Here is a 26,274-nt window from a genome sequence, read left to right as displayed (position 1 = left end):
TCTCCAGAGGTGAATTCCATTTTGCAATAATTGCAAACAAAAAATAACTGGTTATGGACAAAGGACCAATCTAGTTTATTAGCACATTAGAATAATGCAGCTAATTGGGAGTCAAGCGGCAATGCCTACCGATGTAGTCAAATTCAGTATTGTGTAAACATTAACGTTAGTAGAATTCAGTAGTTTAGCAGTATCTGTTCCAATAAAGTATCCTTAATTGCCTTCTAACCCAATACACCACCTTCCTTGTAGCTCACAAATCAAAGGACTGTACAGTACGGATATGCAATTTGCTAACTTCTCTGTAGCCAGCCTGGTGGATATGGGCATCTTGAGACAATGTAGCAAATGTCTCATGTTTACTGACAACCACTTAATCCTTAAAGAAGCAGACACAATATGCGAGAGGTGTACTTACACTGGAGGCAAAACTCTTGCATTCAAATTCACAACAGGTTGCTGAAACCATGCACACAACACCCACCTCACACAGTACACAACGCAAACATAGACTAACATATGTCATATAGCATTAAACAACAAAGATCCAAACACTTGAAAAAAGCACCTGAAGAAGCCACAGCTCTAGTAGAATGAGCCTTAACAGAAGGAAGGCTCTTACCATATGTAGGTACTAGGCTATCTGCCCAAAGGCATTTATAAGCCTAGCCAGAATGTGTTGGCTTTCGCCGCCCACTTAGATTAGTTCCATGAAGGGAATAACACAAAGAAATAGCTTTAAAAATCCAAGAAGAGACAGTTTGCTTGGAGACAGTCTGTCCTAAGAGCCTAGGATGAAAAAAAAAAACAAAGAGCTGATCAGATTTACAAAAAGTCTTAGTCTTATCTAAATAAAATCGGAGTTCTCCATGCAAATCCAATGTGTGGGGCACCTTCTCACTGACAGATTGTGGAGAGGGGAAAAAGTGGGCAAATGAACAGACTGATTAAGGGGCAACTCATTCACCACCTTGGGCATGTTGTGTCTTTCGGCTTTTCCCGGTTAGGGGTCGCCACAGCGGAACTCCGGTCCGCTAATGATTGGCAGTAGATTTTTATGTGCTGAGTTGCCAGCCCTGACGCACAACCTTCAACAAAGGTACGCCCATTCACGCATGTCTCCACACAGAAGACGCTCTAGCTGAGAATCGAACAGGACGTCTTACTGTGAGGCGACAACGCTACCACAGCGCCACCACCTTGGGCATAAAAGAAGGATTAGTAGGAAGGGATACCCTGTCCTTATGAAACACCAAAAAGGAGGACAAGCCATAACGTCTTGAAGCTCAGACACCCATCTGGCAGAAGTAAGGGCTAACAGAAGAACAGTCTTCCAAGAGGAATACTGCAAGGAAGCAGAAGCTGCAGACTCAAAAGAAGCCTGGGTCAGTTTTTCTAAAACAAAATTAAGATCCCAGGGAGGACAAACAGGCTTCCTAGGAGGCCTAATATGTAGGAACATTTGGAGGTGATAAAGGCAGCCAAGCAGAAACAGCTAAGTGCGCCTTAACAAAAGAATAAGCCAACCCAGTATTGAGCAATTCACACAGATAAGAGATAACCAAAGAAGCATCCACAGAAAGTGAATCCTGGTTACGAGAAAGACACCAAACAGAAAACCTCTTCCATTTGGATAAGTAGGATTTCCTAGTAGTGAGTTTCCTGGCCTCCTGGAGGACCCTAAGTACATCCTTAGGAAAAAGGTGTCTCTATGGAATCAGAATCCTATCACCCACAGTGTCAGCTGAAGAATGGACAAGTGGGGATGGATGAGAGATCCCTTGTCTTGTGTAAGTAGCTCCACCCTGTGAGGTAACTTGTGATGAGTGCCCCTGGCTAAATGCAGGAGAGAGAACCAATGCTATCTTGGCCAAAAAAGATGGTCACCAACAAGATTTTGGGAGCATCCTGTTGTATTTTGAACAGGACTTTTAGAATGAGGGAAAATATAAAGAAACATCCCCTTCCAAGAAAAAGAGAGGGTGTAATCCATTTGTGGGACTGAGTTATAGACCTGTTCAGAGAGTCTGCCACAATGTTTTGACCTGGAGGAATGTAAACTGTCTGAAGAGTCACTTGATACTGGATAGCTGGTTCCCACACTAGGAGTTCTAACTGCCAAAGAAGATAAGACCTTGTTCCCCCTTGTTTGTTGACATACCACATCACTGTGGTGCTGTCTGCAAACACCTTGAGAGGTCCTGCGGAGAAGGAAGGATGAAAGGCTTGAAGAACCAGCAGAGGAGATCTCATCTCCTTGATGTTGATGTGGCGACCAGACTGCTTGCACCTTTAGGGAACCAAAGGTTGCTCCTCATCCCATATCTGATGCGTCTGTGAGCAGCTTCTGATAGGGAAGAGGTGGATAAAAGAGAGCCCTGGATTGAGAGTCAACTGCTGAATCCATCACCAAAGTTCCTGCTTGAGACATGGAAAAGGATTAACTAAATATCTGAGGGAATGAGAATGCTGAAGCCAAACTGAGTTTGGCAAAAGGGAGCACAGGAATGGTGGAAGCCATGAACCCCAGAGCTCTCAGAAATTCCCTTGCAGTTACTGAGGTCAAGAGAAAGGGATTGAAAAGGGAAATGAGAGTTAGGGCCTTGGGACAAGGTAGGGAAGCCAACAAAGGAATAGTCTGTATTCTGCACCCCAGAAAGACGTGATCCTGAGGAGTCAGAAAGGACTTTTTGAAATTTATAGTGTACCCCAGGCTCTGCAGAAGACAGACTGTAAAATGAAGATTTTGCAACAAAGTCTCTGGAGAGGATGCCTGAAACAGGGAAAGACTTGGATCACCCTTAGCCTACAAAAAGCAATCACATGAATCAGGCATTTGGTGAACACCCTTGGGACAGTAGAAAGGCCAAAGGGCAAGGCAGAGAACAAAAAAATGCCTGGAATCAAAACAAAAGTGTAAAAACATCCTGAAAAGGGGATGAATTGGGATATGAAGATAAACATTTTTGAGGTCCAGAGACATTAGATAAGCCTGAGGAACAGGAAGAGGGAACAAAGTCTGAAGGGACAACATTTGAAAAGAGGTGGCCTGCAGAAAAATGTTTAGATGAGAGTGGTCCAGAATAGGTCTCCAAGTGCCCTCTTTCCTGGTCACAAAAGAGAAACTGGATCTTCCTGAATAGTTTCCTGGGTCAAGAGATCCCAAAGCACCCCTGGATAGAAAGGCTACTGTTCCTGAGGGGGCTGAGGAATGTCCATAAAAGGGAGAAGAGATTTCCAAACCATGAAATACTCGAGGTGGATAATGGACAGAACACAGGCATCCTGAGTAATCTTTAACCAAATGGGAAGAGAAAGGGAGAGACGAAGAGAAAGAGGAATGTGGCTGAGAAGAACAGGATAGTCAAGACAGCACCTGGTTTGTCAAGAAAGGGAGATTTCTATGGCAGAGAAGTTTGGGTAGCGTTAGTAGGAGGAGCCTGTTTCCCAACCTTCTTACCCTTGGGGGAGGATAAGACTGCCTACAAACACAGGCTGGCTTACTGAGGTAATTTCTCTGAAATTTAGGCATAGGAGAAACAAAAACATGTTTAAGTTCCTGCAAGGCCTTGTTCTTATCCTGAAGAGACTTAAACAAATCAGCAGCAGCTTCATCAAACAAGTGTTTGTTGTCTAGAGAAGAATCCATCAACTTAGCCTTAACATCATCAGGCAAAGAGTGAAGCTGATGCCAGGAATATCTTCCCATCACAGAACCAAATGCAGCAGCCCTAGAGGAAGCATATGCTGCATCATAACTACACAATGGAATGGCAAGCCACCTGAGAGGAAGTCCCTAACCGAGAAAGAACAGAATTCTTCCATTCATAGTCTGGGAGATCGGAATTTACCTGACAGGCTTGGGAAAGAAGAGCCAAAATGTACTTGGACATATGGATCTGATAACTGACAGCACTAAAAGCTAAGGTAGCAGAGGTATAAACCTTCTTACCTAGCCTTTCCATAGTTCTGCTGTGTTTATCAGAAGGAAGTAACTTAGTACAAGGCAGCAACTGAGATATCTTGTCATATGCCACAGACACCACAGATAGGTCAGCAGAAGGGCACCTATATAGAAATTTATAGTTCTCAGGCACCCTATAAAACCTGTAAGGTTTCTTGGAAGCAGGGGGCTGGAAATCAGGAGCCTTAGATGCAGTAGAAAAAGCATCCAACAAAACAGGAGGAACAGCAGAAGGTCTAGGAGAGTCCATCTGCAGAAGGTTGTAATGCCTCTTTTGTACCTCAGAAACCTAGACACAATCCCATTTAAAAAACTCCATCATTTTGGAGACTGTACCCCCAAAAGAAATTTCCTTGAAAGGAGTGTCAGGACTAGTAGATTCCTATTCCTCAGTCTCACAGTCTAAAGCAGTGAGAATTTGAGATGAATAAGCAAGGGATTCCTCATCTGAATCCACCTCCTCCTCAGAGGAATCCTGTTTTGTGGGTCTTTTAAGGGGAGTGGAGGACCAAGTAGTGGCTGGAACAGAGACTCCATGAGGAGGTTTCTCAAAGCATTAAACAACCTCTGAGTAAATTTCTGCAATTCACTCTGCAGGTCCTTAGGAGCAGAAGAAATGTACTTAGTCTTTTTCATTTAGGGGACGTATAAAACTCAGAAGGTTCCGACCCTGGATAGCATTCAATAATAGTAGTCCGAACTTCCTCCCTGACCAAAATCTGAGGTACACCCCTAGGCCCCTCAGAAATAATTGGCCACTGTTCTCCCTGAACATCTGAAGTGGGCATCTGCAAGGCCTCAAAGGATGTGCATAAGGTTGTATCCATGCCGTCCTCCAAAACAGTCACTGCAGGAAAATTCAAAGGCAAAGCCGAGCAATCCTCCAGACTTTCACTAGCCTTGTGAGAGATGTCCAGTGGAAGCTGCACAGCAGAAGAGTCAGACCTGACTTATTGGCCTTTTTCACAGACAGCTGTCCCTCAGAGCAGGAAGATGTTCATCGTGCATACAGCTGCAGTCATTACAGATGGGTTATCCTGCCATCAGGTGAGTCCTCAGTCGGCCAAATTCCAAAGTCTAGGTCCGGCGTCGGTTGTCGTCGCTTCTTCCCTGACGTCAGTGCGGCAGGGGTATAAAAGAGGCAGCTGACGCCATCTTCTCCAGTCTTTCTTGCCGCACGGTGCCCGAAGCAGAAGCAGTTCGCAAGTGCTGGTCGGCCAGCTCCTGAGATTTACGAAAATATTTCAGCCGAAGTCTTCTTGAAAGCTAAGTACCCCGTTGGGGAAACTTTTCTTGCCTCAGACCGATGTCAAAGTTAATAATTGCATTTCATGTGGGAAGCAAATACTGCATAAGGATTTTCACTCTTTCTGTATACCTTGCTTAGGCCCAGACCATGACGTCTCGGCCTGCCGTTTTTGTGCTAGATTCAACAAGCGCACTATTAAGCACCGGGCGGAGTTCGCCCTTCACTGTTTTGGTAAACAATTTAATTATATTATGTCGTCGGATACTCCGACTCCAGTTTTGAGTAAAAGACGCAAAGATAAGGACAGACATACGAGGTCCGCAACGACTACTGACACCACGCTAAGGCCAACTACTGGTTCTCCGGTTCTCAGCGAGGCGCCTACGCAGCCCCTGAGTACCGATGACACAACATTACTGGTGTCTTCAGTACCCGAGGTCGCAGGCTCCTCGGTCCCCATTCCTACTACAGATACCGACGCCACTCTTGGCGGGGAAACTCAGAGTTTAGACAGGCCTGCCATTTCTCAAGGTGTCTTCAGGCCTTCCTCCTTCTCTATTAAAGCTTTCACTAAATCTAAAGCAGCCATGAAAACCAAAAAACAGGGACCTCAAACCCCCTCTCAAGGCCCCATGCCTAAAAAACAGATGCTCAAAATGGCTGAGGATTTGATTACTCTTATCAGGGGTTCTCAACCCCCCTCTGACAAAAGGCCCAGATTAGAGGAAGACTACCCTTCCTCAGATCAAGCCTCTATTACCTCTGAACATTCTGAGGACCAGGATTATGCCTAGTCTCCTTTCGAAGACTCTGATGCAGAGGAGTCTATTCCCTCTGTCTCCCCCCCTGAGGACTACTCTTTTGGGGAAACCCTAGATACATTGAGGGAACACTTTCACTGGGAATGCCAAGATTACTCAGATTCCAAGAAAAGGCTCAGGGATTTTCTTTTGCTCCCCCAGCATAGGCCCCTGGTTATCCCTCCTGTTTTAGATATATTGGATGATGGGTACACAGAAGCCAGCCTTAATCCAGATTCTTTGCCTCCAGCTCCTGTTAAACCAGACAGGTATTACCGGGTTCCTGATTCACACCATTTCCTATACAAAAGCCACACTGCTGACCCAGAAACTATTTCACAGGGTCCCAAGGGAATTAAGGCCTCTACTGCTAAAAACCCATTACCTTCAGAGAGAGATTCCAGAGCTTTAGAAAGGTGGGGGAAAAAGGTGTATACCTCGGCCACTTTGACCATGAGGGCATTAAACTGTCAGTTCCATATGTTAAAGTATCAACAGTTTTTGTTATCTCAGTTGAAAAGCAAAATGACACAACCAGAACAACCAGATTTAAAAGAGTTGCAGGATCTGTTGCATGGTGCAGAGCAAGTGGGTAAACATACCTGGAAGTGTGGTTTTGATGCTTTAGAGGCCTCATGCAGAGCTGCTGTTACGAGGTCTGTTATACGTAGACATGCTTGGCTCAAAGAGCAAGCCTTACCAGATCATGTCAAAGCTAAATTATTGGATGCACCTCTTCAAAAAGATGTACTGTTTGGTGTTAAAGCTGAGGAGGTACTAAAGAAAATGGAGGAAAAAGCGAAATCAATGCAAACAGTGAAAGATTTCCTGCAGGTACAACCTCCACGTTTCAGCAGAAACTGGCCTTCAAAAAATTGGTCCTTTCCAGCCACAGACAGACCTCAAAGGGGCAGATACAGACGCCCAAGGGGTAGAGGGCAACCTCAAGGATCTTTCAGAGCCAGACAGTGGCAAGCACCAACCTCAAGAGGTGGAGAAGATAGATCACAGTCATTTAGAAAACAGACACAATGACTTCCCCCTTTACCTGCCAAGCAAAGCTTTAATGGCAGCACCTTTGGGCGGAAAACTGGCATTATTCTCAAAAAATTGGCATATTGTTACAAAAGACAAATGGATTCTGGACATTATAGACAGAGGCTACAGGTTCCACTTTCACACCCTTCCAAAAATGAGAGGCATGCCAAACCTGCCACAAAATCAAAGGGCAGAGGCACAAAAACAAATTTCAGCTCTTGTGGACATGAAAGCGATTCAAGAGGTACCTGCAAAAGAACAAGGTCAAGGGTTTTATTCCAGACTATTCCTGGTACCAAGGAAAGACAAAGATTGGAGACCTATCCATCCTAAACACATATTTACAGGTACCAAAATTCAAGATGCTCACATTACAGCAGCTTCTTCCCATGTTGGGCAAGGAGTCTTGGCTGGTAACATTGGACCTCAAGGAGGCATACCTGCATGTCCCTATCAGACAAGATTGCAGAAGATACCTTAGATTTCTTGCAGGTTCAACCCATTATCAATTCTCTGCATTGCCCTTTGGCTTATCTACTGCGCCCAGAGTGTTTACGAAATGCCTGGCATCAGTAATCGCCTTCTGCAGACTACAAGGAATACAAATCTACCCATATCTGGACGACTGCCTGATCCAAGCGGACAGCAAGGACATACTTCTGAAACACCTGGCGTTTGTAATAAAACTGTTGAACTTTCTGGGATACACAGTCAACAAAAAGAAATCAAAACTAATACCCTCTCAGCAAATAATTTTCCTGGGTGCCAGCTTGAATACAACCACCCAGATGGCCTACCTCACGCCAGACAAACAAGGGCAACTATCTCAATACTACAGCAAAATGGCAACCTTCACCAGGCTGACTGCAAGGAAAGTCCTGCAGGCTCTGGGATTCATGGCATCTTGCATCCTACTAATCCCATGTGCAAAGCTGCATATGAGGAAACTTCAATGGTATCTAAAAAACTTATGGTCTCAACACAGCCACAGCTTGGAAACAATTATACCACTCATTCCATGCCTTCAAAAGGAATTTCTGTGGTGGGCTCAAGCATGCCAAAGAAACATAGGTCTCCCTTTCTGTGTACCTCAAGCAACTCAAATCATCACAACGGACGCCTCAGACTACGCCTAGGGAGCACACATGACAGATCAGTGCATTCAGGGAAAATGGTCCCAAAAAGAGAAGCACCTACACATCAACCAAAAGGAAATGCTAGCCGTGCAAAATGCTATTATGGCCTTCAAAGACCTACTGCATCCAGGCCAGCTATTGATAAGGACAGACAACACCACAGTGATGTGGTACATAAACAAACAGGGGGAAACTCATTCATACCCCCTGTGCAGGCAAGCCATGACCCTATGGAATACAGCACTGGAATTGCAAATTCAACTACAGGCACAATTCCTGCCAGGGAAGGAAAACACACTGGCAGACAGCCTAAGCAGAAATATGACAGATCCACACGAATGGAAGTTGCATCCTCAAGTTTTCACAAAGATAACTCGGGCATGGGGACAGCCAGACATAGATCTCTTTGCTACCCACAGAAATTACCAGTTGAAAAAATTTTGTTCGAGGACCTATCATCCACAGGCCTGGAAAGTGGACGCACTTTCTTTCAGTTGGACAACATTGACAGTCTATGCCTTTCTGCCTCTTCCTCTGCTGCCCAAAGTTCTATTAAAAGCCAGAGCAGAGAGGCCGAAAATGATTCTCATTGCTCCAGACTGGCCAAGACAACACTGGTATCCGCTCCTGAAGAGCCTGACACATTCCCCACCATGGATCCTACCTCTAGTCCCTCTTCTGTTGTCCCAGCACAACTACAAGACTCTTCACAGCCAGCTCAAAACCCTAAATCTAGCTGCATGGAGAATTCCTTGATTTCCCAACAGACCCTCCTCTCCAAGGAGGTGCAGGATGTCATCTTGGAGGCCAGAAGACCTTCTACTAGAAAAGCCTATTCCGCCAAATGGAAACGATTTTGTGCCTGGAATCAAGAAAAGGGCCAGAATCCTTGCGTAATAAATTTACTTCAAATTTTACAGTACCTAGCTGAGATGTTAAACAATGGACTTTCCTTCTCCATCAAGATCCACGCTTCAGCCATTTCTGCACAATACAACACAGATCCTCCTTTATTCTCTCATCCTCTCTTAAGACAGTTCCTTAGAGGGGCAAAGAATATAAAACCCCCAAGGAAACCACCAGTCCCTGCTTGGGACCTCAACTTCGTATTGGAAAAGCTGACCCTTCCTCCCTTCGAGCCAGCTGCTTCAACAGAACTACAATACTTGTCATGGAAAACAGCCTTCCTTCTGGCTATCACCTCAGCACGCAGAGTTTCGGAGCTACAGGCCCTCATGGCTGTGCAACCTTTCATCATTTTCCATCGGGACAGAGTTTCCTTACGAACCAACCCTAACTTTATGCCAAAGGTAGTATCCAGTGTAGCTTTGAATCAGACTATCCACTTACCTACCTTTTATCCTAATCCACAAAACAAAGTGGAAAGACTACTATATTCCTTGGACATTCACAGACAACTTCGTTATTACTTGGACAGGACAAAGCCATTCAGGAAATCCAAGCAACTCTTTTTGTCCTATGCTACAGGTGCTCAAGGAAAGGCTATCTCCAAACAGACAATCTCAAAATGGATAGCCCACTGCATACGCTTTTGTTACTCATTTCATGGAAAAACTGTGCCTACAAGCATCAGATCCCACTCCACCAGGGCCACAGCTACCTCTGCAGCTTTCCTCAGGGGGGTTCCTACCAAGGACATTTTGGAAGCAGCCACTTGGAGTTCAGTGCACACTTTCTCCAAACACTATCACCTTCCACTATACTCTAAATCTAGAGTGGGATTTGCCACAGCAGTCTTGCGGGGCATCCTTGCTCCTCCTAGCTCCACTTAGTGCCTGCCACCCCTACTTAGCTTTGGGATTCTTCCCATCTGTAATGACTGCAGCTGTATGCACGATGAACATAGTACAGTTTTGTACCTATCATAAATGTAGATGTTCGAGTGCTCATAAAGCTGCAGTCCAGGTTACCCCCCCTCCGTCCCCTCTTAGGACAGGCCTTATGACAAACACCTTCTCATACAACCTATTTGGGGTATTCTTTTATGGTGTATTTGCTTGCAACTACTGTTTTTTGATTATTCTATATTGCATGATTACATAAATTTATGTTTTGCCTTCCTTCTGGGGGCACCTGACATCTGGGACAAGAAAAACTGAAGAAGATGGCGTCGGCTGCCTCTTTTATACCCCTGCCGCACTGATGTCAGGGAAGAAGCGACGACAACCAACGCCGGACCTAGACTTTGGAATTCGGCCGACCGAGGACCCGCCTGACGGCAGGATAACCCATCTGTAATGACTGCACCTGTATGAGCACTCGAACATCTACATTTATGGTAGGTACAAAACTGTACTTTCCTTCCACTGTAACTTTACCTAAAAACTTAAGACATTGACTCTCCAAATACAAAGCCAAGGAAGAAAGATGACTACGGAGAGTCTTAGGAACAAAGGCCTGACAAACTGAATGGGTATGGTCATGGGAAGCACAGAGAAAAATAAGCACTGCTGTTTATGGGCACTCTGGTCTCTCACATTATCATTTACCCTTCTTGGATGACATGAAACCCCACAAGCAACAATACAAAAGAAAAGATAAGATCAAAAAACCTCAATGGGGCACTTACCTGAAATGGCTTGGTGAACCAAGAACGGAATGGGTGTTCAGACTGGTATCAAAGAAGTTCTGAGGATGGTTCATCCAAACATCACCTTTATGTCCTACGCTAAGCAAGGAGCATATGTGTGATGTACGGCATACCTTAAAGCAACATAAAGGCTTTGGTATACTGGCCAGATGTCAGGCCACCCTTGGCAGGGGATCCATATTGTAATGAATACTGCAACAATGAAATGGAAGGACATCACAGCAGTCTATGCTGAACTGCTCTCAGAAACTGTATTCAAACCATACTCATTTGCTGCATAGAAGCTGCTGTACCTACCAGAAGTAAGCTCAAGACTAGCCCTAGAAACAAACCACCCTGGAGGCAACCCAAATTAAACAGGATACACAGCAAAAGAAAAAGGAAATATGTCGAAAATCAGGAAGGGTAATTCCTATACAAATAGAAACTCTCTCATCAAAGTAAACAGGCAACTAAGAGAGCTAATTAGGTCAAGTAATGCCAGCTTTGAGGTTAAGATAGCCTCGCAGGTGAACGACAACCATATAGCCTTCTACAGCTATGTCAGAAACCTCAAAGACAGCACACAGCAATGTGCTGAACTGGTGGTTAATGGTGCCACATTCACTGAGCCTGATGATATAGCAAACCTGTTAGTGGACAAATTCAGTTCCAATTTTACCCCATCTTACCCCCAACCATCCCCTCAAAAATTCCCTCAAACATAACCCCTCCAGCTCTAACGAGGAAGCATGTATTGGCTGCACTCACTAAAACCAAAAACATGGTCTCAATGGGCTACAAAAACATCCCCGGATACCTCTTGAATTGTCTAAAATATAACTTATCAGGACCCCTAGAGTCATTATTTAATTAAAGTCTTAAAACAGGCTTTGTGTCATGTGAAATGAGGAATGCAATGATTATCCCCCTTCATAAGGGAGGACCTGCACCAGGATCCTGGAAAAGTACAGTTGTGTACACTTATTATAACTGTAAATGTTCGAGTGTATTCCTGTTGCAGTCATCACATTTGGGTTATCCCTGCCAGGCCCGAATACCATAGACTTACTATTTCTGCGTCGGTTGCTGTCACTTGAGGACTGACGTCAGCTTGTCAGTGCTATAAAGGAAGGCATCCAACGCCATTACATCAGTTTTTCCTGCAGTAACTAGTCAGAACCCCCAACGTAGAAGGCCAGGTTCTGGTGGAAGTACCCCACCAGTGGAAAATAAATACCAATATGTCCCTTGTAAGGAAAAGGGAACAACAAGGAAAAAAGAAAAAGAGAAAGGGGGATGGAGGGAGGGAAACCAGGACTGCAACAGTGAATACACTCGAACATCTACATTTATGGTAGGTACACAACTGTACTATGTTTGTCGTGTTTCACTGTTGCAGTCATCACATTTGGGTAGATTCATAAAGTTGAGGAAAATGGGTGGAGGCAGTCCAGAAAGCTAGGGGCTGGCTAGCATGCCTTGCAAAACTGCAGAGGCAAACCCTGCCCCGGATTTAGAGAAGAGAGGCAGGTGGTAATGCTTGGTAAAAGTATGAACAGATGTCCAGGTGGCAGCCTCCAGGATGTCCCTGGTGGGGACTACTCTGAGGAAAGCTGCAGAGGTGGAGGCTGCTCTGGTGGAGTGTGTTCTGACCCCCTTGGGGGGAAGCTTGCCATGCTGTTTGTAGCAGAAATGGATGCAGTGTGCTATCCATTTGGAAATGGTTTGCTTGGAGATGGCTTTGCCTTTTGCCCCTGAAGCAAACAAAAGAGCAATTTATTAGACTTCCTGAAGGGTTAGTCCTGTCCAGATAGTATCTGAGCTGTCTGTGCACATCTAGAGTGCAGAATCCTTTCCCCCTTGTTTTGGGGGTTAGGAAAGAAGATGGGGTAAATGAATGGATTTGGTTGAGAGCCACACTGGACACCACCTTGGGCATGAAGGATGGATTCGTTCTGAGGGATACCCTGTCTACATGGAGGATGATAAAGGGTTCCACAGCCATGACTGCTTGCGGCTCAGAGACTCTTCTGGCTGAAGTGATGGCCAGGAGGAAGGCCGTCTTCCAGGAGAGAAATTTTATCTCTGCAGAAGAAGCTGGCTCGAAGGGTGGCAGGATGAGCTTTTCCAAGACAAAGTTAAGGTCCCACGCTGATGTTGGTGCCCTTCTGGGGGGCCTCAAGTTGCTAGCCCCTGTGAGGAACTGTTTAATCAAAGGGTGTGAAAAGAGAGGCTGCTCAGTGGGAAAGTGAGCAGAAATAGCAGAGGCATGAATTTTTATAGAGGAGAATGAGAGACCACTGTGTAGCAGGTCAGCTAAGTAATCCAGGATGAGAGGGATGGAGCACTGTGATGTGTTGGCCCCCTTAGCCTGGATCCAGGTGCAGAACCTTTTCCATGTATCTGCATAAGACTTTCTGGTGCTAGGGCATCTGGCATCTCGGATAACATCCAGAAACTGTTTCCTGAGGATGGCAGATTGGTCAGGGGCTAGGGTACAAGCCAAGCTGTCAAACTGAGTGTTTGGAATTTGGGGGTGAATGAGTTTTTCCCTTCCCTCTGGGTTAGGAGGTTTGGAAACAGGAAGATTCCATGGAGGCAGTGGGGACAGAATGCGCAGCAAGGGGTACCAGTGCTGTCTTGGCTAGTCTGGAGCTATAAGAATGGTTCTTGGTTTTTCCTCCCTTATTTTGAGCAGCACCCTGAGAATGAGAGGTAGGGGAGGAAAGGCATAGACCAAGAGGTTTACCCAGGGAAAGGACAGAGCATCCACTTTCCAAGCCATGCAGTGATGTTCCCTAGTGAAGAATTTGTTGAGCTGGTGGTTGGTGTGGGAGGTGAGGAGGTCAACCTCCGGGGTTCCCCATTTCTGAGTTATTAGGAAGAAGGTGCTTCTGTTAAGCTGCCATTCATGGGGGTCCAACAGCTGTCGGCTTAATTGGTCTGCCAGGGAGTTGAGAGAGCCTGGCAGGTATTGAGCTAACAGGTGTATTTGCATGGAAGAGGCTGTGAACCAAAGGGTCATGGCCAGCCTGCACAGCGGGTATAAGTGAGTCCCTCCCTGCTTTTGATGTACCACATCACAGTGATGTTGTCTGTCTTGATCAGGAAAACCCCTGGAGAAAGAAGGTGTTTGACACTTATTAAGGCCTGCTGCACAGCCATCACACCTCTTGTAGATTGATGTGCAGAGGGAGTTGCTGGGGGTTCCATTGGCCCTGTATGCATCTGTCGTCCAGGTTTGCACCCCAAGCATAGTCTGATGCGTCTGTGGTGAGTGTCTGGGTGGCGGGGAGTGGGGAGAAGGGCAGTCCCTTGTTGTGGGAGCATGCTGTTGCCCACCAAAGAAATTCCTTCCTCAGGCAAAGAATTATAGGCAGAAGAGTTTCCAGATCCTGAGAGTGTTGACACCAAAGGCTCTTTAGGTACCATTGAAGTCTCCTCATATGCAGTCTGGCATATGGAATGCGGTTTATGCAAGAGGCCATGAACCCCAGGGCTTGCAGGATTTTCTTGCAGAAAGCTGGGGCCTGGTAGCCAGTATACAGAAGTAAGCTGATAGGAACATTTGTTTCTCTGCTGTAAGGTATGCCATCTGGGATGCTGTGTCCAGACTTGCTCCCAGGAAGATTATCCTTTTGGTGGGTACCTGTCTGGATTTGTTTTCATTGATTGTGTACCCTACGGAGGTTAGTAGAAGCCTTGGCCTATTTGCTCTGCAGGAACGTACTCTACTGCCCCCAAAGAAAGCAGGGAAAGGATTTGTTTTTGAGCCTCTACCCACTGATTTGTTGGTAGATCTGGGAACCCTTTTGGGGTTGGAAGGGTGTGGAAGCAGAATTTGTACCCCTGAGACATGATGTTCAGAACCCATTGGTCCTTGATAATGGTGGCCTAGGTGCTTGAGTGAAAAGAGAGTTTTCTTCCTACGTGTATGTGAGGGTGGGCAGAAGCGAGGTTGGGAAGGGCGACTCATTATGAGTTCTTATCATAAGGGGGTGGATTAGAACTTCCTGGTTTTGAAGTGGAGGTAGTCCACTGCTTGGATCTCTGCAACCCCTGGGGCTGCTGTCTGGGGGGGGGGTCTGTTTCCACGGGACCTAGGTTGGCCCTGTCTTCTTCGAAGCAGGAAAGAACCAGTGCTTGGAGGGGAAATGCCTGCTGAACCTAGGGGGCTGGACCTGTAAGAAATCTTTAGCAGCCTGCATAGATTTTGCTTCCATTTTTTAAGACCTCTTCTGCTTTAGTGTCAAACAAGTTATCTTTGTGCAAGGGTGCATCCAACAAGTTTGATTTGACATGGTCTGGCAGGGGTTGTTCCTTAAGCCATGCATGTCTTCTAATGACAGATCCGGTGACTGCTGCCCTGCAGGAAGTTTCAAGGGCATCAAAACCACAGTGCAAAGTGTGCTTAGTTACTTAACCAGCAAAATGCATTAAGTCCTGTAAATCTTTAGATTCTGCCCATGCAGGAAAGGAGGACATTTTTTTTGTTTAAGAAGTTCCAAGGTATGTTGCTGATACTTAAGCATATGGAACTGACATGGTAGTGCCCTGATAGCAAGAGTAGCTGACGTGTATACTTTTTTTTACCTCATCTGTCCAGTGCTCAGGAATCCCTGTCTGGGGGTGGGGGGTGGGATTCTTAGCTGAAGTTGCTTTAATCCCTTTAGGCCCTTGAGTAATGACCTCAGGGTCAGCTGTAGGGTTTTTAAAAAGATATTTGTGAGAGTCAGGGACTCTGTAGCACCTGTCTAGTTTTCTGCGAGCAGGAGGGTGGGCATCTGGAGTCAAGCTGGATTCAAGGAAGACATCATCCACCACATCTAGGACTGGGGGGATGGCTAAGGACCTGTGTTGTGGAAGGTCCAAGAACTCCCTGTGTCTCTTTTTAGAGTGTGGGTAGTCTTGACTCTCCCATTGGAAATGCTCCCTTAAGGTATGCAGGGTTTCCCCAAAGGAAAAGTCCTCTGAGGGAGAGGCTGAAGGAATGGATTCCTCTGCATCAGAATCCTCATAAGTGGAGAGTGGCTGCATGTCTTCATAGTCAGATGCATCAGATTCATCTGAGTCTTGTTTAGACAAAACTACTGGAGACAGATTTCTTTTCCTTTTTGAGGGAGTGAACTACCCCCTAATCAGCATGATAAGGTCTTCTGCCATTTTAAGCATTTGAGACTGAGGCAAGCGAGCAGGCGCCTGAGAATGGGTAGTCTGTTTCTTGGGTATGGTCGATCCCTGGGCCTGAGGAACTCTGTTGTTTTTTGAAAGAATGGTAGTTGTGAAGGAAGATGTCTATGTCGGGATTCGGTGTTGTGAAGGACTTCCTCGGAAGCTGGTGCCTGCACAGTGGCTCCGGACCCATCCAAGGTAGAGATGACCGCAGGATCCTTAGACAAAGAAGAGTTCTGCGGCATACCAGACTCCGAAAGGGTCTCGGTAGCCGCCTGCAAATTAACTGAAGCAGGCATCAGGGGCTGTGAAAGCACCTCACTGAGTTCCGGAGGACTAACGACCAGCTTACCAGAAGCATCGTCAGAGGGTATGGTCATGTGCAGTCTGTCTCTGTCTTTATCTTTACATTTTTTCGGAAGATCCGCTGTTGGATGGCTTTACCGAAGCCATAGCGGAATTCGAGGACTGTAAATGGAAATATCTAGTGGCCCGACGACGGATAGTACTTACATTAAACAGAGCACAGAAGCGATAATGAGGGGCATCGTGGTCTGGGCCTAGACAAGTGACTCAGTAAGAATGGAAGTCCCGGTATGGTATTTGCTTTCCACAGGTGAGACAATTATTAACTTTTTCTGACGTCGGTTAGTGCAAGAAAAAAGGATCCCCAACAGGATACTTAACTTTCGAAGACTTCAACTTCAATTCGGAAATGAAACTCGGGTAGCGGCCAACCAGCACTCATGCGAACTGCTTCTGGCTCCACGGCAAGAAGGACTAATGTAATGGTATCGGATGCCTTCCTTTATACCACTGACATCCTGACGTCAGCCCTCAAGTGACAGCAACTAATGCAGAAATACTAAGTCTATGGTATTCGGGCCGGCCGAGGGCTACCCTGGCAGGGATAACCCAAATGTGATGACTGCAACAGTGAAACACGAAGAATATCTACACACCTATTAGTCTAACTAGTCTTATTGGCAAAGTCAAGGAAATAATTATCATGTAAATTATCAACAAGGACATAAAAGACCTTAAAACACTGGATTCATCCCAGTTTGGCTTTGTCATAGGAAGGTCATGCTTACTAAATCTGGTGGTCTTCTTTGAAAAGGTCACTAAGACAATGGATGAGGGGAAAACGGTGCATACTTCCTACTTATATCTGGCTAAAGCATTTGCTATAATATCCCATATGGGGATTGTCAGCAAACTTATGTAACTAGGTATAAACCCCCTTGATAACACGCTGGACAGCCAGCTAGCTCACTGATAGAACCCAGGAGATTAGAATCGGTAAAGCCACCTCCACAAATTATAGATCAGTCACCAGTAGAGTTCCCCCAGGGCTCTGTGCTGGGCCCACTCCTCTTTGGCATCTAGTTTTTAGATGTCAAAGGCCTTTGGCTGAATCCCCCCAAAATGAGATCACCCTTCAGGGAGGTCTACCACAGACAAACACTGGTGCCAAAACCATTGCTTAAAACTCAAAAAAAATATATCAAGAAATGCATTGTAGTACTTTTTGGGAAGTCTACCACCCCAGGTAACTGTGTCACCAATAAAACACCCTTAAAAGTTGATTCACTGTTCAGGGGTATGGGAACTCATGTAGTTAGTAATAGAGCCTTCGACCAGCATGAGTCATAGGTAGAAAATCCTTCTAGGTTGCTCAACCTATAAGCAAGGGCATGGCACCCAGGTCCAGGGAGGTCATCAAACCATTGTACTCATCCCTCATCAGACCCATCACAGATAAAAATGCCCTCTTCAGTATCCACCTGTTCAGACACATGCAGCAACAGGAACATCCACAAAGAATTTTACAAAATGAATTTAGGAAATAAACACAATGTCCTATGCTGATCACCTGTCTCTTTACAAAGTATCATACAAACTTCTGAGAGGTGATCTTTGCCTGGCATACAGGACCATCCCTGGACCCTGTTTTGATGAACCTTTTTGCACATCCACAAAACAAACAGCATCAGAACTACTAAATTAAAAGACCTAAATTTTGTTTGCAATATAAATAGGTCATGTTGGACCGACAGATATGTTTCTCAAACAATTCCGGTTCTCTGGAACAGGTTCCCCATCCACATGAAGCTGAGTGCTTCCCTATCCCTTTTTAAGCGCAACTTGGAGCAATAGATGGGTAATCAGAACTTCACTCCTGGTCTGGCTCCTATGCCTCTGATGGACATAGTAACTCACCACCTAAGTAAATTAAATTTGTGGGTCATATTTGGGCTGCATAGCTAAGCTTATAGGTTCTAGTGGTTGTTAGCCTAGTATATAACTATGAACCTATGAAATGAAACCTAGATAAATGTAGTCTAAGAAACAAGTACCCTCACAAACATATCACAGGCAGCAACCACCATGAAACATACATCTGTGAGTCACATTGACTTGGTTCAAAAACCCATAAAGTTGGAAATAGGGTACACTGAATCTATTATCTGCTAGCCACAATCTTACTGGTATGCAGCTGTGGTGGCCTGAGGTGGGATACAGCTTTATATACGTTTCCTTCCTGCCTACTGGCCTGAAGCTATGAAGGCTCCTGGCTCTGGACGTAAGCACACATGGCTGGAAATGCAGTGCAGATAAAATTTGCAGACAGAAATAGTACAGTTGTGTACACTTACCATAAATGTAGATGTTCGAGTGTATTCACTGTTGCAGTCATTACATTTGGGTTATCCTGCTGGCAGGTTGCCCTCAGTTGGCCTGAATTCCAAAGTCTTGGGTCCTGTGTCGGTTGCTGTCGCCTCTTCCCTGACGTCAGGTCGTCAGGGGTATAAACGATGCAGCTGACGCCATTTTCTTCAGTTTTTCTTGCCCCAGATGTCAGGTGCCCCAAATGGGTAGGCTAAAAATATGTAAATAAGACATGCATGCATCAAAATAAACTTTACCTTCATCTACAAGCAAATACACTACATAGGTTGTACAGATTAGAGAAGTAAAGATAAGTTCCAGCAAAAATAAGGGGGATGGCAGGAGGGTAACCTGGACTGCAACAGTGAATACACTCGAATGTCTACATTTATGGTAAGTGTACACAACTGTACTATGTTCTTCGTGTTTCACTATTGCACTCATTACATTTGGGTAGAGTCCCAAAGCTATGGTTGGGTGGCCGGAGCTAAACAGCATTAGGAGTGGCTATGAGGCCCTGCAGAACTGTAGTGGCAAAGCCTGCCCTGGATTTAGAGTAAAGTGGCAGATTGTAATGTTTTGTAAAGGTATGCACTGAGCTCCAAGTAGCAGCCTCTATAATGTCTTTGGTTGGTACTCCCCTGAGAAAGGCTGCAGAAGTGGCTGCAGCTCTGGCTGAATGTGGCCTAATGCCCTTAGGCACCGGTTTGCCATGCTGTGAGTAGCAGAAACGAATGCAGTGACCTAACCACTTTGAAATAGTCTGCTTGGAGATAGCCTTTCCTTGTGATCCTGCGGCATATGCCACTAGTAATTGTTCTTTCTGAAAACTTTAGTTTTGTCTAAGTAGAATCTAAGTTGTCTGTGTATGTCCAAAGACTGGAGAATTTTCTCCCCCTTGTTCTGCGGATTTGGATAAAAAGTTGGCAAATGACTAGTTTGGTTAAGGGCTACACCTGATACCACCTTAGGCATAAATGTAGAGTTTGTCCTCAGAGAGACCCTGTCTGGATAAAAAATGATAAAGGGTTCCACAGCCATGAGAGCCTGTAGATCTGACACTCGTCTTGCAGAAGTTATTGTTAGGAACAGAGCTGTTTTCCAAGATATATCCGCAGTAGCAGCTGGCTCAAAAGGAGGCAAGGTGAGTTTTTCCAAGACATAATTTAGGTCCCATGCAAGTATTGGTGTTCTCCTTGGAGGCCTTAAATTTTTGGCTCCTCTGAGGTACTGCCTTAATAAAGGATGAGAAAAGAGTGGTGGCTTTGTATTGTAATGAGCCGAAATGGCAGAGGCATGGATTTTAATTGATGAAAAAGATAGGCCTTTGTCCAGCATCTCAGTTAAGTATTGCAAAATCTCAGGAATATTTAGGACAGCTGTATCAGTTCCTTGAGCTTGGTTTCAAGCACAAAATCTCTTCCATTTTCCAGCATAGGATTTTCTAGTACTAGGCCTTCTGGCTTCTAAAATGACATCCATCACAGCTTTACTGAGAGGTGTGCTTTGTATGGCTACATTATCTGCCATGCTGCCAGGTTTAGGGTCCTGAGTTGGCTGTGCAGAATCTGATTGTTTTGTTGGGACAGTAGATGAGGTATTTGAGGTAAGGTCCAGGCTGGGCATTGAGATAAGTTCCTTAGAATTGGATTCCAGTACTGGCGTGGCCAGTCTGGGGCAATCAGAATCATTTTTGGTTTCTCCTGTCTGACCTTTAGGAGTACCATGGGGAGGAGAGGCAGTGGAGGAAAGGCATATACTGATAGGTTTGTCCAGTTGAAAGATAAGGCGTCCACTTTCTATGCTTGTCTGTGATAAGTCATTTGTGCAGAATCTTTTTAGTTGATTGTTGTGAGGGGAGGCAAATAGATCTAGGTCTGGGCGTCCCCATTTCTTTGTTATCATGCTGAAGACTTGTGGATCCAGATGCCACTCGTGGGGATCCATGAGGTTTCTGCTTAGTTCATCTGCCAGAGTATTTTCCTTTCCTGGCAGGAATTGTGCCTGCAGATGAACTTGGTAAGTCAGTGCTGTGTCCCATACAGCCATGGCTAGTCTGCAAAGGGGGTAAGAATGAGTGCCCCCCTGCTTGTTTATGTACCACATGACTGTGGTGTTGTCTGTCTTTATCAGTAGTTGTCCCGGATGACGTAGGTCCTTGAAGGCTGTCAGGGAATTTTGAACAGCTAGCATCTCTTTTTGATTGATATGTAGTTGCCTTTGGTTTCTGGACCAGATGCCCTGAATGCCTCTTCCTGTCACGTGGGCCCCCCAGGCATAATCTGATGCATCTGTCGTAAGGCTCTGCCTGGCTGGGGGTAGTGAGAATGGCTGTCCCTTGTTTTGGTGACAAGCCTTTTCCCACCATCGAAACTCCTGTTGCAGGCAGGGAATGAGAGTAATCATTATTTCCAGGCTGTGCCAATGTTGTGTCCAGACACTTTTTAGGTACCATTGAAGTTTCCTCATATGCAGTCTTGCATATGGAATTAGTAGGATGCAGAATGCCATGAAGCCCAAAGCCTGCAGAATTTTTCTTGCAGATAACTGGGCCTTTGTTGCCATTTCTTTGAAATAAGTAGTCAGTTGCCTTTGTTTGTCTGGAGTGAGATAAGCCATCTGGGGAGTTGTATTTAAGCTTGCACCCAGGAATATTATCTCTTGAGAGGGTACTAGTTTTGATTTCTTTTTGTTGACTGTGTACCCTAAGCATGTTAAAAGTCTTTTCACAAACGTCAGATGCTGTAGTAGAATGTCCTTGTTCTCTGCTTGTATAAGGCAGTCGTCCAAGTATGGGTAAATTTGTATTCTTCTTTGTCTGCAGAAAGCAATTACTGGTGCCAGGCACTTTGTGAAGACCCTGGGTGCAGTAGATAAGCCAAAGGGCAGTGCAGAGAACTGGTAATGCATTGAGCCAACCTTGAATTTGAGGTATCGTCTGCATGATTGTCTTACTGGGACATGCAGGTATGCCTCTTTTAGGTCTAAAGTCACGAGCCAAGTCTTGCTGCCCAGCATAGGCAGAAGCTGCTACAAGGTCAACACCTTGAATTTTGGTATATCCAGGAAAGTGTTTAGAACAGATAGGTCCAGTATTGGTCTCCATGCTTTGTCCTTTCTGGGTACCAAGAACAGCCTTGAGTAAAATCCTTGTCCCTGCTCTTGCTGTGGCTCTTGTTGAATAGCCCCTATGTCCATGAGAGCTGTGACTTGTTTTTGAGCCTCTGCCCATTGATTTTTTGGCAGGTCTAGCCAACCGTTTGCCCTAGGCAGGGTATGAAAGTGAAACTTGTAGCCTTGTGACACTATGTCTAGAACCCATTTGTCCTGGGTTATAATGTGCCAATTTTGTGAAAAAAGTGCTAGTTTCCCCCCTAAGGGTGCTGCCAGAAGGTAAGTGCTTGGTGCAGGCAGGGGGAAGTCATTGGGACTGTTTCCTGTATGGTTGTGATTTGTCTTCTTCAACTTTGCAGGTAGAAGCACCCCATTGCTTAGATCTGTATGAACCTTGTGGCTGGGATCTGCCTCTAGGGTGTCTGGATCTGCCCCTTTGAGGTCTGTCTGACACTGGAAAAGACCAATTCTTTGTAGGCCAGTGTCTGCTAAACCTAGGTGGCTGTACCTGTAAGAAATCCTTGACAGATTGCATAGGTTTAGCTTTGTCCACCATTTTCTTTAAAAACTCTTCTGCCTTAACACCAAACAAGGTATCATGCTGTAATGGAACATCTAATAATTTTGCTTAGACATGATCAGGCAGATTTTGTTCCTTTAACCAAGCATGCCTCCTAATGACAGAACCCGTAACAGTGGCCCTGCAGGAGGCCTCCAGAGAATCAAAACCACATTGCAAAGTATGCTTTCCAACTTGTTCAGCTGCATGCAATAAATCCTGCATTTCTTTGTTTTCTGCATATTCAGAATTTACCATCATTTTCTGTTTAAGCAGTGTCATGATATATTGCTGATATTTGAGCATATGAAACTGGCAATTTAAGGCCCTTATAGCCAAGGTAGCAGATGTGCAAATCTTTTTTTCCCATCTATCCAGTGCCCTAGAATCCCTGTCAGAGGGGATAGGGTTTTTTGCAGTGGAAGCCTTGACCCCTTTGGGACCCTGAGAAATAGTTTCTGGGTCTGCAGTAGGGTTTTTGAAAAGGAATTTATGAGAGTCAGGGACCCTGCAGTATCTGTCCGGCTTAACAGGAGCTGGAGGTAAGGAGTCTGGGGTCAGACTAGACTCTGAGAACACATCATCTACAATGTCTAACACAGGTGGAATAGCTAGAGGCCTGTGTTGAGGTAGTAAAAGGAAGTCTCTGAGCCTCTTCTTAGATTCTGAAAAATCTTGGCTCTCCCAGTGGAAGTGCTCCCTCATGGTATGCAAGGTTTCCCCAAAAGAGTAGTCCTCAGGAGGAGAAGCTGAAGGAATAGATTCTTCAGCACCAGAATCCTCATAGGGGGGAAGAGAATATTCCTGATCAGAAGAGGAATCAGATAAAATGGAAACCTGATCTGAAGATTCATAGTCTGTCTCTGATCTGAAGATTCATAGTCTGTCTCTTGCCTAGGCCTCTTATCAGGAGGGGGATGGGAACCCCTGATCAGGGTAATTAAGTTTTCGGCCATTTTGAGCATCTGCTTTTTGGGCATGGAGGCCTGTCCATGTGGCTGGTGAACTTGTTTCTTTGCCTTTAAAGGTGCTTTAGTCTTTGCCTTTGAAACTGAAGTTGGTTTAATATATAATTGTTTAGGTCTGAATACACCCTCAGAAGCCGATGCCTGCTCAGCGGCTCCGGACCCATCTGAGGGAATAATCTCCGAGGCTCCAATACCTTGAGTTTCCTGCGGCCTGGCCGACTCCACGTGGGAGTCGGTAGCGGCCTGCGACTCTAAAGTAGTGGGCATCAGGGGCTGCGAAAGCGCCTCACTGAGAACCGGCGACTGGCTTAGGAGAAGCTTCGTCGTCAGTTTTGGACCTTGGTTGCCTGTCTTTTTCTTTGTGTTTTTGTGAACTCCGATAGTCGGATGGCTATCCGATGACATTGTATAATTAAATCTTCGCCCAAAATAGCTTAATGCAAAATCGTACTGACGCTTAATCGTGTGTTGGTTAAATCTAGCACAAAACAGACAACTAGAAACGTCGTGGTCAGGGCCTAGGCAAGGAATACAGTAAGAATGAAAGTCCTTATGAGGTATTTGCTTCCCACAAGAAAACAGCTTCTGCTTTGGGCACCACATGGCAAGAAAGACAGAAGAAAATGGTGTCGGCTGCATCTTTTATACCCCTGACGTTAAGGAAGAGGTGACAGCAACCAACGCAGGACCTAAGACTTTGGAATTCAGGCCGACTGAGGGCAACCTGCCAGCAGGATAACCCAAATGTAATGACTGCAACAGTGAAACATGAAGAACATCACCTCTTGTATCTCTTTTGGGTGGACAGTGACAGCCTTACATTGTGAAGAAGCTAATATCTGAAGAAGGAAGGATTTGTGTTCCAGTGCTGAACCTCACAGGAATGTCGGTGACCATAAAGCCTTTGGTTACACAGAATAAACACAATAGTGTAGAACTAGAGATACATGGCTGTCATATAGTAAGCAACCTTAAAGTTACGTGTGTTAAGGATAAGGTACACTTTTAGCATCTGAGGATAACGCAAATCATTTAGAAAACCTATATAAATAAGTTGCATTCCTCTAAAAGGGCTGTCTGGTGTTTTAGTATACAAGTCAAGTAATTAAAGACCTGGACATCCAGCATAGCTGCCACATACAACTGTCCCTCTAATTTGTCATTAGGCCTCCCTCTCTGTCACTGAAACTCAGCCTTACACTTATTTAAAGCAGGTATCTTTGTTCTGTTGTAAGTTGCAAAATACACCGGATCACAAGGAAATCTAACTAATCCCCCTCAAATGATAAAACCAGCATATGCCTTATGAACAGAATGAAGTTATAATTTCTAAAGTGAAGATTCTGTAAACTGCTTTTGTTTTAGACAGCAGCACTTTCCAAAAGGGACCCCCATGACATCATCTGAGAAATGACTTTCATATGAAATAGAAAAGAAAGGCATATAGCTGATTAAATCATAGCTATCCAGAGACATAGAGTAATGTAGTCTGATGTGATAAGGATGGAGATATAATTTGCTCAGCAGCAAACTATGAAGCAGATGAAAGTGTCATAAATGTGTAAAGCTAACAAAGCTAGAATGTCACCGCCATCAAAAGCTGAAATGGGTTTTATGCAGATGGTGCGGCTAATGGACATGTGGACTTTTATGGAGACAGTGTAAGAAGGGGCATCTGGCAGTGTTACTGACGAAAGCAATCAGAGAATGGAACTGTAGATTTGGTGATGGTTCTATAGAACCTCTTTGGGAGGAGTTGGGGACACATTTTATTTTACTTGTACTTTTGATTACCGGGAAAGCCCGAGTGGGTTAAAAAACTCTTCAGCAGAGGTCTGGGGAGAAAAGGTACACCAATTTTATTAAACAGGTATTTAAATACAAAAATGTAAGATTTTATGCATTTACTTGCCAAGTACAAACAAATAAATGAACTAGACAGCACATTATAGGAAGTGAAGAAAAACTGATAACTAAACTGCCTACACTAACGTAAAGAGATTACATATGTACACTTTTGTAGGTGTAACATTGTACCTTGTCTAGTTATAACATGTTAAGATCCCTTTAACATGACTACATAAAAGACATACGTGTAAGAACAGGAGGATGCAGTACTGGAACCAAAATTTAACCAGAATAATCTGAGAGTAATATAGGTGGTATGGAGACAGGAAGGCAGTGAGAGTGACGAGTGGGATTTAAGGAAAGAGAAGAGGGATATGTGGGGTACACAGGGTAGTGGTATATGGGAGGGTGAAGATGGATTTATTGGGAGTAACTGGTTAGAGGTGAAAATAGAGAGAAGATGATGAGCTATTAGGTGTAGAAGATGTTGAAAAACGTTTACCTATGAGCCACTATCTTTTTTTGACTCACTATTGAAAATTAAATATAAAAAAAGTGAGCTGAAAAACCTAAAAAAAAACCTTTTTTTTAAGAGGGGGCAAACCTCCCACACCCTAAGTTTATATATACCAACTCCATGATCGCACTCACTATAGTGAAAAAAATGGGAAAAATTACTTGTGAAAAGCACAACATTGGCTAATACAATACATTGTGGTGAAATTCACAGTGACACTGAATTCGTGCATTTAAGTGCTTGATCACCAATGCAGTGATCAACTTTAAGTATGCCACTTGAAACAGGCATGTAGGACTTGGGTTAGCAATGAGATTGTGACAGTTGGTGGGATATAAGTAAGTTTACAAAGTAGGAAAGAAATCAGAGGAGAGAAACTGGTTAATAAACAGAAATAAAGGAAAGAGAGTTTGGCTGTAATATATAGTTATAATGCAGGTAGAGAAGTGAAGAGTGCAGTACAGTCAGGGTGCACATATAAGCTTGGCTTACATGATGAGGAATGCGAAACCTATAAACTAGTGAAAAAATACTATGGAAAAGTTTTGGTGGAGAATGTGATTTAACCTGAAGTAATGCAGGAGCAAAGCCACTTGTTTGATTAGGTAGTGCGGGAGCTGCAATTTGAACCAACATTTGAAAC

At 44.7% G+C, this 26,274-nt stretch overlaps 1 protein-coding gene across 1 annotated transcript in view; it reads right to left on the bottom strand.

Annotated features, from left to right (window-relative positions):
- AJUBA (ajuba LIM protein) overlaps nucleotides 1–26,274 on the bottom strand; it is a 591,811-nt gene that overhangs the window by 1,869 nt on the left and 563,668 nt on the right. The gene's annotated exons all lie outside the window — the stretch shown is intronic.

This window comes from Protopterus annectens, chromosome 16.part0, assembly GCF_019279795.1.
Source record: "Protopterus annectens isolate FY-2018-M chromosome 16.part0, PAN1.0, whole genome shotgun sequence".
Taxonomy (NCBI): domain Eukaryota; kingdom Metazoa; phylum Chordata; order Ceratodontiformes; family Protopteridae; genus Protopterus; species Protopterus annectens.
The sequence above is the reverse complement of the archived record's forward strand: the minus strand, read 5'-3'. Positions and strand labels throughout refer to the sequence as shown.